We start from the raw sequence: 13,993 nt of genomic DNA, 5'->3' as shown, positions 1-13,993 counted from the left end.
AACAGAAAAAGTAGTCACTGAGGGCAAAAAGCCCTGAATAGTAATAGTACTGTATTCCTGCCTGAATTTTTTCAGCAATATTAACCACATCAACAGTGTATAAAAATCCAGAGAGTTACAACAAATTACAGGTGTGCTATGTTTGGTAAATCAGGTTATGTAAGTGCCTAACAGGCTACAAGTTCACTCTATGTCCCCACACGATGCAGGAGGACCCAGAGCCTCAGCACCATTCAGCAGAGACCACCTCTACAGGGGATTTCAATTTTTTTTTTAAACAGAGAGCCGCTTTGATGTACCCTTGCGTACACTGGGACTGCCACACAGCTTCCAGCTCACTTCCACACCAAAGCATGAGGGCTCATCAGAAAGGCTCCCTGATAATGATGCTTCCATTCCCTAGACACTAGAGAGGGATCCCAAAGTAACATCCATTCAGCGGGAAAGCTCCTGCCTCACTTCACCTGCCTTTGAAGAATGGAGAAGAATCAGAAGCTGCTCAATTCAGAAAAACAGGGGACACCTCCTCTTCCCCCACACCCATGAAAATTGATGTCAACCTTTCCCAGCTTCAGTCCAAAATCCCCAGAGCAGACTGGCATCCTGCAGTTTTTGTCCAGGCATTTTGTAAATGGGCACGCTGAACTCCTTGACTGAATAGACTGAAGTTTTAACATTGACACTTTGAAGTAGTTTCAATGTACAAGCTATGGGAGTGTAAAGCAACTCAAGACTGAAACATTGCTGCAGAGCAGAAGCAACGTGGCCTGGAGAAAATCCTTGTTTCTTAGTCACTAGATGATGATTCTCACTACCTTAGAAAGTAAGTAGGGTACTTTGGCTATGGACTTCCAGAGTGCACAGGCATTATAGGCAAGCACAGATTACCTCAAAAATTATAATCAAAAATACAAACATAATATATTAAGTGGTTTTCACCCCTTTTTTTTTTAATCCATAGAGGGACTAACATATTATTCATCACTTGTATGACAACATACATAAATTCTAAAGATGCCCACCTTCAGGGATCTTCTAAATGAAAAGTGAAAAACAGAAGCAGCAGTAAGAAATCATCACATCACAAGGAAAAAGATGTTCAACTCTCCAGGCAATTACTGCAATGAAACATTTGCTGGCATCATTTTTAATATGAATTACTAGAGTTATTCCTAAACTTGAACCATATTCTGCACCTGTTACACTTCAAACTTGCCAAGCCATGGCTGCACACTTATGCCCTATCTGCCTGAAACAACTTAAGACATGAACTGCAACCTTAAAAAAGAGAAATCAGCATCACTGCCTTGCAGTCACCTTAACAACTGAACGCAGGTCAAGATGCCCTGAACCTTTTTGTGCGTTTAGGCAGAAAACAACCCCAGGAAAGCCTCAGCCACAGACAGTAACACTGCGCTGCCAGCTTTCCCTGGCTTCCACAAGGCTGCTGTACATATTGGGAATTTTGCCCTGGAGACAGACCAATGCTTGCATCCAACACATCACTGCACTTTCAAGGAAAGCCAGGAAAAGCCACCCTACACGCAACTGGCTGAAATTAAAACATGAATCCCAAGCTAAGAGGAATCAACACCTCAGCCAGCATGTGCAAGAATCTTAAGACAGTAACATTGATATTTCCAAAAATCTAATGGATATGTTTTGTAATTAATGATTTCCAAGTTACGCTTGCTCCTTTTTGCTTATTCACAAGTGCTGAAGTGAACAAGAAGCAGCCACTTGCCTCTACCACCATTCTCTCCTGCCCCTGCAGAAAATCAATGTAGTACTGACTTAAGGCACTTCCCACTTTTCAAAACTAGTTACCATGGATTACTCAAAAAAAAATTACTCAAGCAGCACACGTAGGTAGCAGACAGGTAACAAAATTTAAGTGCCTTATCCAAAACAAAAACCCATTTCAAATACCTGCAGAAACAAGACAAACAAATATTTTTTCATTTTCAATTTGCACCAGAGTAAACAACTAAATTTACTAAATAAACTATTACATCACCATTACATGCACTATTACATACTATACTATACTATATAATAGTATACTATATACTATTACATGCACCAGAGTAAACAACTAAATTTACTAAATAAGCTATTACATTTAGCTTCTTTTTTTAATGCTTTCCTCTGATAGTTCATCAGTAACAGCAGACACAAGGATGATATCACAGAGTCTGAATTTGTACAGCATATTAGGCAAGACGTCAGTGACAAGCACACAAAATGAATCCTTACAACCAGCCAAGATTTCTGAACAAAACAGTATCTCCAAGGAATAGCAGTGCTTCCTGGCTCAGTTTGTTGCAGACAAAGGTTAAACACATCCATCCATATACTACTCAGTACCTGTTAGGACCTACAGAGGTGGAAAAAACAGAACCAGAAAATTCAAGAAACGGTTAAGCAAATATATCCTAGACCTCTGAGATTTTATTTCTTTACATCTTAAAATAGCCTGACAAAAATGGAATTGGCCACAACACTATGGAAATTTTCAAGTGGGACAAAAAGTAACCTACTTTATTTTATTAAAAAGAAAAACAGCATCTATGTATGAAAACCAAATGACAGGCTACATGCAAATTTCAGATTAAAATTCTGTACTTACATTTTTACAATATGGCTTGTCTACAAAAAAAAAAACACCACAAAACAAAACAAACAAACAAAAAAAAAAAAAAAAAAACAAAAAAAAAAAAAAAAAAAAAAAAAAAAAAAAAAAGGCAGAGGCAGTAGGTAGCAATTTCCAAGTCTCCAAAATGTGGTTTATGTAACTGTTAAATTTAGATTAGGAAGCAAATTATCTTGAAAGGTCTCCAGGAAATGTCGTACAGTAAAACCATTTAAATAGGTCAAATTTCATAGTCAACTGCCAGGGAAATTACGAAGTATGAATAGAGTTAATACAACCTCTCAAATAACTAGAGGAAGAGAGATCACGCGTGTTTGTGTTTTTTATTGTTATTTTTTACTATCCTATGCAATCTCACAAAAAGGCTATATAAACAGAAAAAAATACTCACTTAGAACCTGATGTAGCAATATTTGCTACACTGAAAAGGTTTGAAAGGTTAATCAATTCACAGAATAGGATGATCAGCAAACAAAGTAACAACCTTAACAATTCTGTGATTGCTTTTTTATTTCACTCTAACCAGAAAATTCTTTAAAATGTATAGCATACACCTACTCTACTCAGGAAGTCCATAACAGAGTGACCACATCTATCCTAGTCTACCCTAACTCCCAAAATAAATAAATTAATTATTTTGTGAAGATTGTTCTGGGCCCACCACAAAATTTTTCTTGCTACTATTCCATACTAAGTCTTGATTAACATAATATTATCTGTAATTCAACAAAGGAGGAATGCACCAGTTTTTTAGAAGCAGCAGTACCAGCAACAGCCAATTCCTTTGTCATTAGGCAGTAAGTAATTGTAGCAAGCAAGGAAGTGCACATTACAGGAATCTGGCTAATAACATGGGTCTATATGAAATGCAGTAGCAACAAGACATACTCTCAAACTCTATCTTCCTTGTATGTTACATCTTTATATAAAGCAATTCGGCAGCTGCCTCAAAGGTACTGTAGGTTTAAAAAGGAGAAGAAAAAAAGAAGCCCAAAATATCATATTCCAACATTACTTACCCCCTGAATTTGTTAAATTCTGGACTGCATCATCTGATAGATCCTAAAACTAGGATGAAGAAACCCCAAATATAATCACACACATACATTCATTGTGGATTATGGGCCAAAAGGGAACCCTGACATCATTTCAGGTGCCCTTCTACCATGATGATCCATCATTCAGTCTAGTGCAAAGTACTTAATGACCATCACTTTGCCGATATGAAAAGAGCTAAGTGATGCTACTTCACATCAATAACATGCTTTGACAACACGATAAAATACAGCACACCTTTCATACCTTGAAAACAGAAGTACAGTTTTTAATTTCTGGTACCACATCCATGCATTGACCCACTGTGAGGGCAGGGGAGCAGATTTACACCAGAGGCCTTCCTGAACTGCCTCACACCAAGCAGCTTGTTAAAAACCAGAAATCCTCAGAAGAACAAATCATCAGCAGCACACACGTGCAGTGCCACCATTACCTCAGCCGATACTCTCCAAGAGGCTACAAAGAAATTACACTGCACTGTTTTTGCAGTGCTTTCCTGACACCCAGCAGTGACTTAGTGGCCTTACTTTCATGTTTGAAGCAAGCTACACGTGTTGGCCTGTACACAGAACAGCCAGGTGGGCCAGGCTGACATGGAAATATTTCTGTCCATTATAGACACAGTTTTAGCATTAGCATCCTGAAGACAATACTGATCTGGGCAGAGTCAACTAAAACAAGAATGAACAACATCAGACTGTCATTAATTCAAGCAATTACATCACTGTGTACGTGGTTCTGAGCCACTCTCTGCTTCAGTCCTCATTATCAGTTTTCTACTCCTGAGCACAACACTGGTTTTATACCAGCTGGTTATTAGCAGGACTATAATTTTCCTAAAACAGTAGCAGAGATTTGGACACACAAAATTATTTCCTTCAAAAGACCATACAGCATTTGAATGCAAGTCTGCTTTTAATATAAAATTTTAAAAAACCCAAATCCCCTCCTTCCCTAGAACCACAACCAGTCTGATGCTGCCTGGCATCGCCACACTTACACGCCTGAAGTTTGTCTGCCTGGCTCCAGCTCGCTGAACACTCCTCCACCTCCCAGCTCCTCTCACCTTCCTCCTGGCATCACTCCCAGGCAGGGAAAAGGCTAAAATGAGGGTACATCCCTCAGAAAAGGGAGTCACGGCCCTCAGCAGGGTACTGTGCCTGCCCACCCCAGCCAGGTCCATCTTGTTCCTATAGGTCCCTCCCTTGGGGGGGACAAGGAAGTCCCCAACATGATGAAATGAGGAACAAGTTCCCAACGGGAAAGTCACAGTGATTTTGAACAAATAAGCACCAGCACCTGCTGAGGTGACCAGCAGGACATTGCCAACAGAGGGATGCCACTACAGCTCTCACTTCCTTTGCTCAGCATCACATGAACTGTCTCTTGTCAGGCTGCTGGAAACAACACAGCAGGTAATCGATCCCCGAAGGAAATGCCCAGGAGGCAGGGGCCAGCTCACATAGGGCCCTCTAACTGCACCTGCACCAAGTGCCATGGAAAAGCACCTACCCCAGTTACTCATGCTCTGGAAGCTCATCCACTCAGAAGAGCCCTCAGGTGGGGAGACAGTTATGGAACATGTTCTGTCTGTTTTACAGGGCTTCTTCAGAAGAAAACTTATACCTGACTTAACACTAAGACATTCAAAAACCAAGGAACAAAAGAGAAGAAAACCCCACAAAGCCCACTTACTAAATGAAGCTAAGGACAATATCTGCTTTGAAGAAAGACTGATGTGGGTGCACTGCTACTAAAAATGGACCAGAACAGGACATCACAGCCTCTGCTAAGCAAACAAGGGGCTGGCTGCCCAGGGGGTTCAACACCCAAACACAGCCACACACCCTGTATTTGCAAGGAGACTGCAGCCACAGGCATGCCAAGCACTGGTGAGAAACAGGAGCAGCACACTCTCCACCAATATGACAGAGCAGAAAAACCTCTGAGCGTTTAGCTGGGCTTTCTATTTTAAGAACTGGTATGATTCACGTTACCTTGGCTCTAAGTGTTTTTCAGTCTTCACTGTATCTACTCTCATGATAAGCTCATATTAAGCAAGCACTAAAAGCCCTGACATTTCAGAGCTGCAGCGCAGAGCAGCCATACATCACACTGGAGCCTCCAGCATCAGCAGCAGCTGCATCCAGGTCTCCCAAGTGCATATTCTGTGACCTTGCCACTCACTGCCCTTCCTGTGCTGATGCACATGTGGAAAAAAACAGAAGAAAAATCCCTGTGATGCACTAAGTATTGTTCTGCTATTGCACAATGATGAAACTGCAGGGAGAGGAGAGATGGGGACAAAAAAAAACCCTATAGAAGTATCATTACTTAATTGAAAATTAAGCAATAACCAGTATTATACTAGTTCAAGTGAAGTTCCACATTGCCCTATCTGCCTGATGCTGCCAGCAGTTGCCCACTTGTATCTTTTTCTTTTCTTCAGCTGTACTAATGCATGCTTTCATGACAAAATACAGGTGCAGGAACTAGTATTGCAGCTAGGATCACAGGCAGGAAATATTATCAAAGAAGGAAGGATCTAGAAATGTATGTGCTATTTGGGATAATGAAAAACAACTTTTCTATTAATAGCATAGGAAACAGTTCTTATATCCTACAAAACACTTGCTTAAAATAATAATTTAATATTTTGTACTTGCTAATAAATATATTAAAGTAGGTTTCACTGTTCTTGCTTTGTTCTTTTCAAGTCTCAAATAAAAGAGTCAACAACAGCAGCCTGCATTAAATATTTTATCTGTTTCAACTAATTTTTTTTCTTACTTATAATGCTTTGAAGAAGCTAACCACTTCACTGCAAAATTTTGCAGCACCAACAAAACCTGAAGGATTGTAAAAGGCAGAAAACATCAATATGCATCTTTATGCCCTACTCAAAGAAAGTAAGAACACAAATATTTTCCTGCAGGAAACATTAGGTTGATAATTTCTTTCCTTATCTGACAAGAAATGGCTGTCATTTACAAGTTGAAATAAACAATCTGGATGCTAAAGTTTTCCTCACATAAAAAGAGTGCACTGAGGGGATCATTGGATGGGAACAATTAAAGGGAATGTACTGTCACAGGCAGAACTCTAAATAGTATTTGGAATATTTCAAATCTCTGGTTGAATACTAACATTCTTCTACATTTTCATTTCACACAACATGTATATATGCAGTTGCATTATTATTTTGGTTCTCCATTTCAAAACATCACACATGAGAAAACATTTACTATAAGGTTTCTTAAAATACTTTTTAGTTTAAAAAAAAACCTTTTGAAGAGATAAAAAATCTGTCATAATAACTAATGATTTAAAATTAATTTTAATTTTAATGCCTGTGTAATTAAATTAATGTTATGTACTACAATCTGTAACATACAACACATCAGAGGACACAGAGGGTCTTTAAGTCAAAGATTTAAAATAGATTTATAAAAATAAATACCATTCCAGGTTTCTCTATATCACCAAACTGAGGTGGGGAAAAAACATTATGAAAGATGTACTGTGGCCAACTGATGTTTGTCCATTTTTATGTACAAAGTAGAGGCAGAAACAAGTATTTTTCTCTGTCATAACACAAGCTGCAGCGATGACTAAATAAGTAACAGACTTGTTCACTGGGGCTGATGCTACCCTGAAAAGAGGAAAGGACGATTCTATTTGCCCAAGGTTGTTGCATCCTGGGTGTAACGCACAACCGCTTCAAGGCACATCTTGTTTGGGAAAGCAGTCAAGAGATGCATCCTGAAAACCATGTAAGATTCAATTTCTCAACAAATGGCCAATTTGAAGCCAAAGTACTTCCATATTTTTAATGAGGGGACACACTGATCAGGACTAACCATTAACAGTCCTTTAAATTCCTCCTTCCTCTTCTGTTCTGTGGAAATAAACAAGATTTAAACAAGACTAGACCATCACCATGTTCCTAGTAGAAAACATGTCCTTCTCAAGCTGTGCTGAAGCTGAGCTGATGCAGGTGGCTTTTTTGGCACAGGAGAAAAGGTGCCAACCTACAAGGTGGATCACAAAGAACATGGGGATTTGAACGGGTGGACTCAAAGTAGAGGAGAACACTCTCCATCACCTGAGGATAAGGAACTATCACAACTGACCTTCTAAAACTGCCAAGGTGTGAAGTAGTGAGTCTGCCTCCAATGCAGGTCTCTTGTCTGCACTCCTGTACTGGCAAGAATGGAAATACCTACAAGCCATGGAAGTAGGAAGGTGTTTCACTACATGTTTACTCATATGGTAAAAGCTACAAGATGCTGCAGCTGCTGCAATTGAATCCCATGCTGTCAAAGAGCAGTACTAAAATCTCTGCTGAGAAACTGGAAAAGTGGTTCCAACTGAAAGTACAACTACAAAACTGAACAAAACAAACAAAACCACCTTTACAGCAGCATCACTCTTAAGATTCCATGATGCAATACAAAACCTGCAGCTGATATGTTTTGTACATGCAACTCCACCTGGTCAGGGAGGTTTTCACAGACCTGTAAAGAAGCTGCCTTCTCTGCAGGCTCTTACCTCGCCTAGCTGCAGGACATGGGGCAGATTGCAGCTGTACCAGTTACCAGGGGCTCTGCAAAGGAGAGAAGGCACAATCAAGCCTGCACTTGGACTGGGGCAGAATAAAACTGCCACCCCAGACTCTGGTCATCCACCTCCCCAGCTCTGCAACACCAAAAGTGACTGGCTGTTCACAGAGAAGCTGTGATATGGTATCAGATCACAGATCAGGCACATGCAGCTGCTCCCTCAGCCATCCCTGCCAGTGAGGCAGAGTGCTGTTGGCCTATCCCAACATTGACTATGGTTTCTAATTAATACATACACAGTCACACCACAGTGTCTCACAGGTGTGAGACACTTCTAGGTCTGAAGATGAAAACACATACATTAATTGAATGTCTTTAAAAATACAGTACTTGGACATTCCCAAATCACCTGTAGCAAACTACTGTAGGAGGAGAACAGCACACTGATGCAAGAAAGGCATTCTTCTGGGAAGGCCCAAGAGCAGCAGCAACAAGCATCAACACAAGCCTGTCTGGTTTCATTTGCTACACCCACTCAGCAGCACAGAGAAAGCTTTATGGATGAGCAACATTAGTGGGTCACTCATTCAGGCTAAGTGCAAGGCAGTACCTTCTAGCTCCCTCAACACCACTGGAGAAGTATTTGTAAAATGTGAACCCCCAACTACAGCTCTAAGGAAAGTTTGCCATGGCTTTAGGGTAAGAGATGAAACAGATTGTCTGTGAAAGGAGGATGTAGAAGAGGGGAGATCTGTTTTAAGTGGCAAAGAGAAGCAACAGAACGAAGAGACATCTCACAGCTTCTCATGGCCCAGGAGAAATGGAAAACAAAGTTACAGAAGGAACTTCAAGGGAAAGTAATTAAATGAAGAAAAAAAAAAAGTCATGTACAAAATGACTTTGAGAAACTCCATGCTATGGCATATTGCAGAGGTTGAAAAGCAAACAGATTGAAGAAAAATAGGCAAAATGGAAAACAAGGGCTATTAAACATAATGTCATGTCAATCTGCTGGAAATCCCAAAACCAAAATTTTATGAGAAACAAAGTCAATAGAACTTTATAATGCTTTCTTTCCTGTGGTGTCCACTGCTGAACATTATCAGAGACAGCAACTGGCCTAATCGAGTAAGGTAAATCATCTGGAACTACACATACTCATAACCCATTAATTCTTCTTGTGCTACAGATTTCATTGTTTTTTAATTCATCACTTCCTAACCTGACCTCTGTGGACTACAGATCAGATGGGTGGTTATAAGGCCATGATAAATATTGAAATTAGTATGTTTATCTGATAAGATTTTGATTATGATGAGCACAATCAGCAGAAATTCTGACACTTGACCTATTGTTGCCATTAAAATTTGTTGACTGCTGTTCACCAAACTATTCTAGTCAAAATTATTAAGTAAAAGATTAGATCACCCCCAATGTACTTAAGTTGTTGATTTTTAGTTTTTCTTTTTTAAGGAGAAATCAAATAAACAGTTGTACAAAAACAGCCTACATCAACCTTAGGGCCCTATCCACCTGGGATTTTCTTTTGGGTTCTCTTCTATTATGCAGAGATTCAATCCCTTTAATAACTAGACTTCCAATTCCATGTCACAAGTTTAAGAATCCACAACGCTTTCATTTTCTTATGTTTTTCCAATCTGGATAACTAACAGCGTTCTCATGTGATTCTTACAGGTTTATTATCTCAAACCTTTCCAAGATACACATCTGAAGTTATTCTGCCTCTCTCCTCCCTCATAAGGAAATAACCCAAAACTTCCAGCCAGCACTGTATTGCTGCACACTTGAATTCTGCAAGCTAAACGCTTAAAAACCTACCTAAACTACTTAGAAAAATGTAACCATGCTTAAACTTCTGCCTACAAAGCCCAAACATGATAGTGATCCATCTCATCTGAGCCACTCATTTCATTGGTGAAATCTGATGTCATCTTTTCCAACTGCAATGGCAAAGCACAATGCATCACAGCCCTGCTAACAGTACAGAATCAGGTGGGAGGAGAGGCTGATGCTGGTTTCGTGGAGGAAAGAATTGCTAAGCCCTGACCCCTCGAAGACAAAGTGATGGTGCAAGAGTAGTCAAGGCCAAAGCTCTGTTTGCAAAAAATCAATGGGTTATGCACAATGGCAGCTGCACTTAGATGTTCACAGCTCAGCTGGAGTCTGTAGATCTGGTCTCTAAATTCAGAGCATTTGGCATTGAAAACTAGAAAAAAAAAAAAAAAAACCAAAAACAGTCCTCCTCCCATTTAAAAAAAAATTAAATGGTCAAACCAGAAGCAAGCTTTGATCTAAAATTATTGAAATTGAGATGAGTGAATCCCTTCTCTTTGCCACTCCTTATGATCTTTGGTAGCCAGCCAAATGGCTCAGCTTAGCTTTACTTTCCACATCAGTCCAAAAGTTGAATAAGTAATAAAACTTGCATGAGGAGAGGGCTTTATAATCACATTAGAGACATACAAGGGAGACCGGTTACCTCGGTTCACCGGACAGCTTGAACAAGGCTTCATAATGAGGGACAGGTGTTGGCACCAATTAGGAACACTCAGCTCACCGCTGACATTGGCCCCTCAAAGCATTGACTACACTTTAATCCTCTAAGCCACATAAAAGAAAAGCAGAGTGGGCAGATAAAAAAAAAATCTAAAAATGCCTCTGCAGAGGATTAAAATATTTTTGCTTACTTAAGGGAATAAAATAGAAGAGTCACAAAGCTGCAGAAAGTTCACGATGAAGTATCTTGAGTATATCAAGAATCTAAATCTTCTGCACAAGCAGAGTATTTAATTTTAGGAAGGGTATCACAATGTATAGTAAGCATTCATCACAACTATCAGAATTTATATCCAGAAAAGAATCACAGAATAAAAAGGAGTAGAAGCAGCATATGTAAATATTGAGGTAAGATAAAATTATTCCATCTATGCCTACCAGCATTTCAAGCATTATGAGATACATAAAATAGATTTTAACTGAAATTATTAAGGAGTCCTGCAGGCTGAAATGTTACTATTAACAGCTTCTTTTATGACTTCCTCCCCTTTAAAAGACTTTATATTCCTTTAAAGTTCAGAAAGCTTTCATTCAAAAGGTGATATCTGAAAGTTGAAGGTATATAGATTCAATTTACACATTGTAAACACCAACAGACACATTTTTTTATTTTTAAGTATCAGTTCCTCCTTCACTTACATGCCAGGTCATGAGGTAGATGTTTTCGCTTCAGCTGATGACATCACAAGCTCCTAAAAAATGAAAGGAGTGCTTTTAGGTAGTAGGAGTGACATCAGGCATTTCATGTTTGAGCTACATTTTAAATTTTGGCAAGTAAGTGAAGGTTGTATTAAATTTTTATTGCAACTTTCCCAAGCAAATTATATGCCCAGAATATAAAGCCTTAAATTCCACAATTCTCATTTGATATGTGGAAAAATTAAATGTATAAGCTATATGTGCACATACTGTGATAGCAATGCAGTAAGTACTACAGCTAAAAACAAATTTATAAGAATATCCTCAAAGTCTTAACATGAACAGGAACCAACTTTACCAATACCAACAAAATGAAATTTTGATTAGTATTTTCTCTATCCTGTTTTGGGAATAAAAACACTTCAACAAACACATTCAGATAGATACACACTTATTCAGCTGACTTAAGGTGTTGATTTCTCCTTATACACGGATGCTTTCTTCATTCAAGAGGGTCTTCTATGAACCACGCATGCTTAGAAATTCACAGGAGGGCAAATAAAATAAGCATAGAGGGAAAGCTCCATGTGGCTCCTGATTTAATTCCCCACGACATTCCTCCAGACCTCTCCTTGACAATCCCAAATAGCTTAGCTTCCCTGGCAGGGATTCTGCTTACTCGCCCTTTTTAATCTAGTCCTGAGCCTTGAGCAACATTAAATATGGGAATAGAAGGAATTTTTCCCTCTACCAACTGCCCACATTCCCCTCCTGCAGGATCGTGCACATGTATGTTTTGTGTTCTATTGTAATGCACATGGCAAAGGCATTAAAGCCGTCACACCCAGCAGATGAGTTGCAGCACTCCCCAGAGATGTCAGCAGCCCCACCAAGGGCTCTCCTGGCAGGCAGTCTGCCCCATGCCTTGGAGCAAAAAGTTAACAAAAACAGGGCAGCTAAGAGGTGTGGAAGAAAGTATTAGAGAGCAAAACTGCAAGTAAAAACCAAGGAAGTGATAGCTGCATACCCTGCCAGAAGAAAAAGGAATTAAAAAGGGGGACATGACAATGTTTTTCTAAATGACATAAAGCAGTTTCTGGTCAAAGTGTCAGCACCATACTCTAACATCTGCGCTCCTCCACCCATCTGGAGTGCAAGAAAACGATACAACCACCCATCCACAGAGGAGTGGCACAGATCCCATTACTTATTACAACTATTGTTTCTCAGCTTAGGCTGTGGCATCAAAAGAAAACATTTCCTTACACTCTGAGGGGGGGGCAGGGAAGAGAAGGGGAACACATTATATATTACAGCTCCTGTCTATTGACTATGCAAAATTTTTAAGTTTTGGCTGTACTAATTCTCTTTGATTTAAAGTTTCACTTCTGGGCGTTTTTTGTGTTTCTGTGTCTTTTGTTTTGGGATTTTTGCGGGGGTGGGGGGGGAGTCAGCAGCAGAGGTGCTTGGTTGGTTTGGGGGTTTGTTTCAGTTTTTTTTTAAAATCTTCCTAAATTCCTCTTCCCATCTTCCTGACATTCTCTGGCTATACCCCACATTAAGCAATTAACTTTGAGCAAGACAAGATGATCTGTTGATCAAAGCAGTACCAGAGCCAAGGCTGTTGAAACATGAATCACACTATGTGGGTCGGGTTTTTAACTTGAGATAAGCAGACACACTCGGCCACCACCACCATACACATGGCCCAAAGCAATCCACAGGGTCCATGCAGGAGCCTCCTGCTCCATCCAGAGGAACCCAGCTCAGGAGCAGCAGAAACACCTGGCACACAGGGAGTGGGGGTGACCAGAGGGGCTCACTTAAACAGCCCACTGCTGCTCTGCCTGGTACTACATCTACCTCCAGCTAAGAAATGCCAAGAGCCTCACCCACAAAATGCACTGGAGGAGGGAGGGCAAGTGAAGAAAATAAGTAAATAATTAATAAATGGCTGGCTAAGTTTTCCAAACATGACCTTGAATGAATTTTTCTTATGACATATTTAATTACAGGATAATTCTTTAATGTCCCGATTGAACCCATTTAATATAAGTTTTCCATAGAAACACATACAAAGCCCTGGTTGTGGCAGCTCAAATGGCATCATTAAAATGCAACACAGCCTACAACTTTTAAGTGTGAACAAAACCACAGCTTTTGCCTCCCAGCTGAACCACAAAACTAATATATTTTTGAACTCTTCATTAAAAACACATTTATTTGCTCAGTCAAATGCCAAGATGAACTCTGAAATACTGGAAGGTTCAACTAAAAATTGTTTTCTTCCTCTAATCCTTACAGTATACAGTCATAATCTTCAGTCCCAACTTCACTTATTTCACAACCGTGAACAAATATACAAAATGGGATGAAAAATACAGTTGCTCCCACAAAATACTATTTCCCTCCTCCTTGTTTTAAAAGCTTTAAAAGCTGTCTTAACATATTGATTGAGAAACACTACATTAGAGTCACCTCAAATTAATGATCAGGGGGTTCTTCC

At 39.6% G+C, this 13,993-nt stretch overlaps 1 protein-coding gene across 1 annotated transcript in view; it reads right to left on the bottom strand.

Moving 5' to 3' along the window:
- The window catches only part of JADE3 (jade family PHD finger 3), a 45,861-nt gene extending 34,324 nt beyond the window's left edge, over positions 1 to 11,537 (bottom strand). Inside the window, exon 1 of the mRNA XM_053971188.1 lies at positions 11,488 to 11,537. The gene's annotated coding sequence lies outside the window, so the exon portion shown is untranslated. The remainder of the gene's footprint in view (positions 1 to 11,487) is intronic.
- Positions 11,538 to 13,993: the final 2,456 nt, after the last annotated feature.

This window comes from Vidua macroura, chromosome 2, assembly GCF_024509145.1.
Source record: "Vidua macroura isolate BioBank_ID:100142 chromosome 2, ASM2450914v1, whole genome shotgun sequence".
NCBI lineage: Eukaryota > Metazoa > Chordata > Aves > Passeriformes > Viduidae > Vidua > Vidua macroura.
The sequence above is the reverse complement of the archived record's forward strand: the minus strand, read 5'-3'. Positions and strand labels throughout refer to the sequence as shown.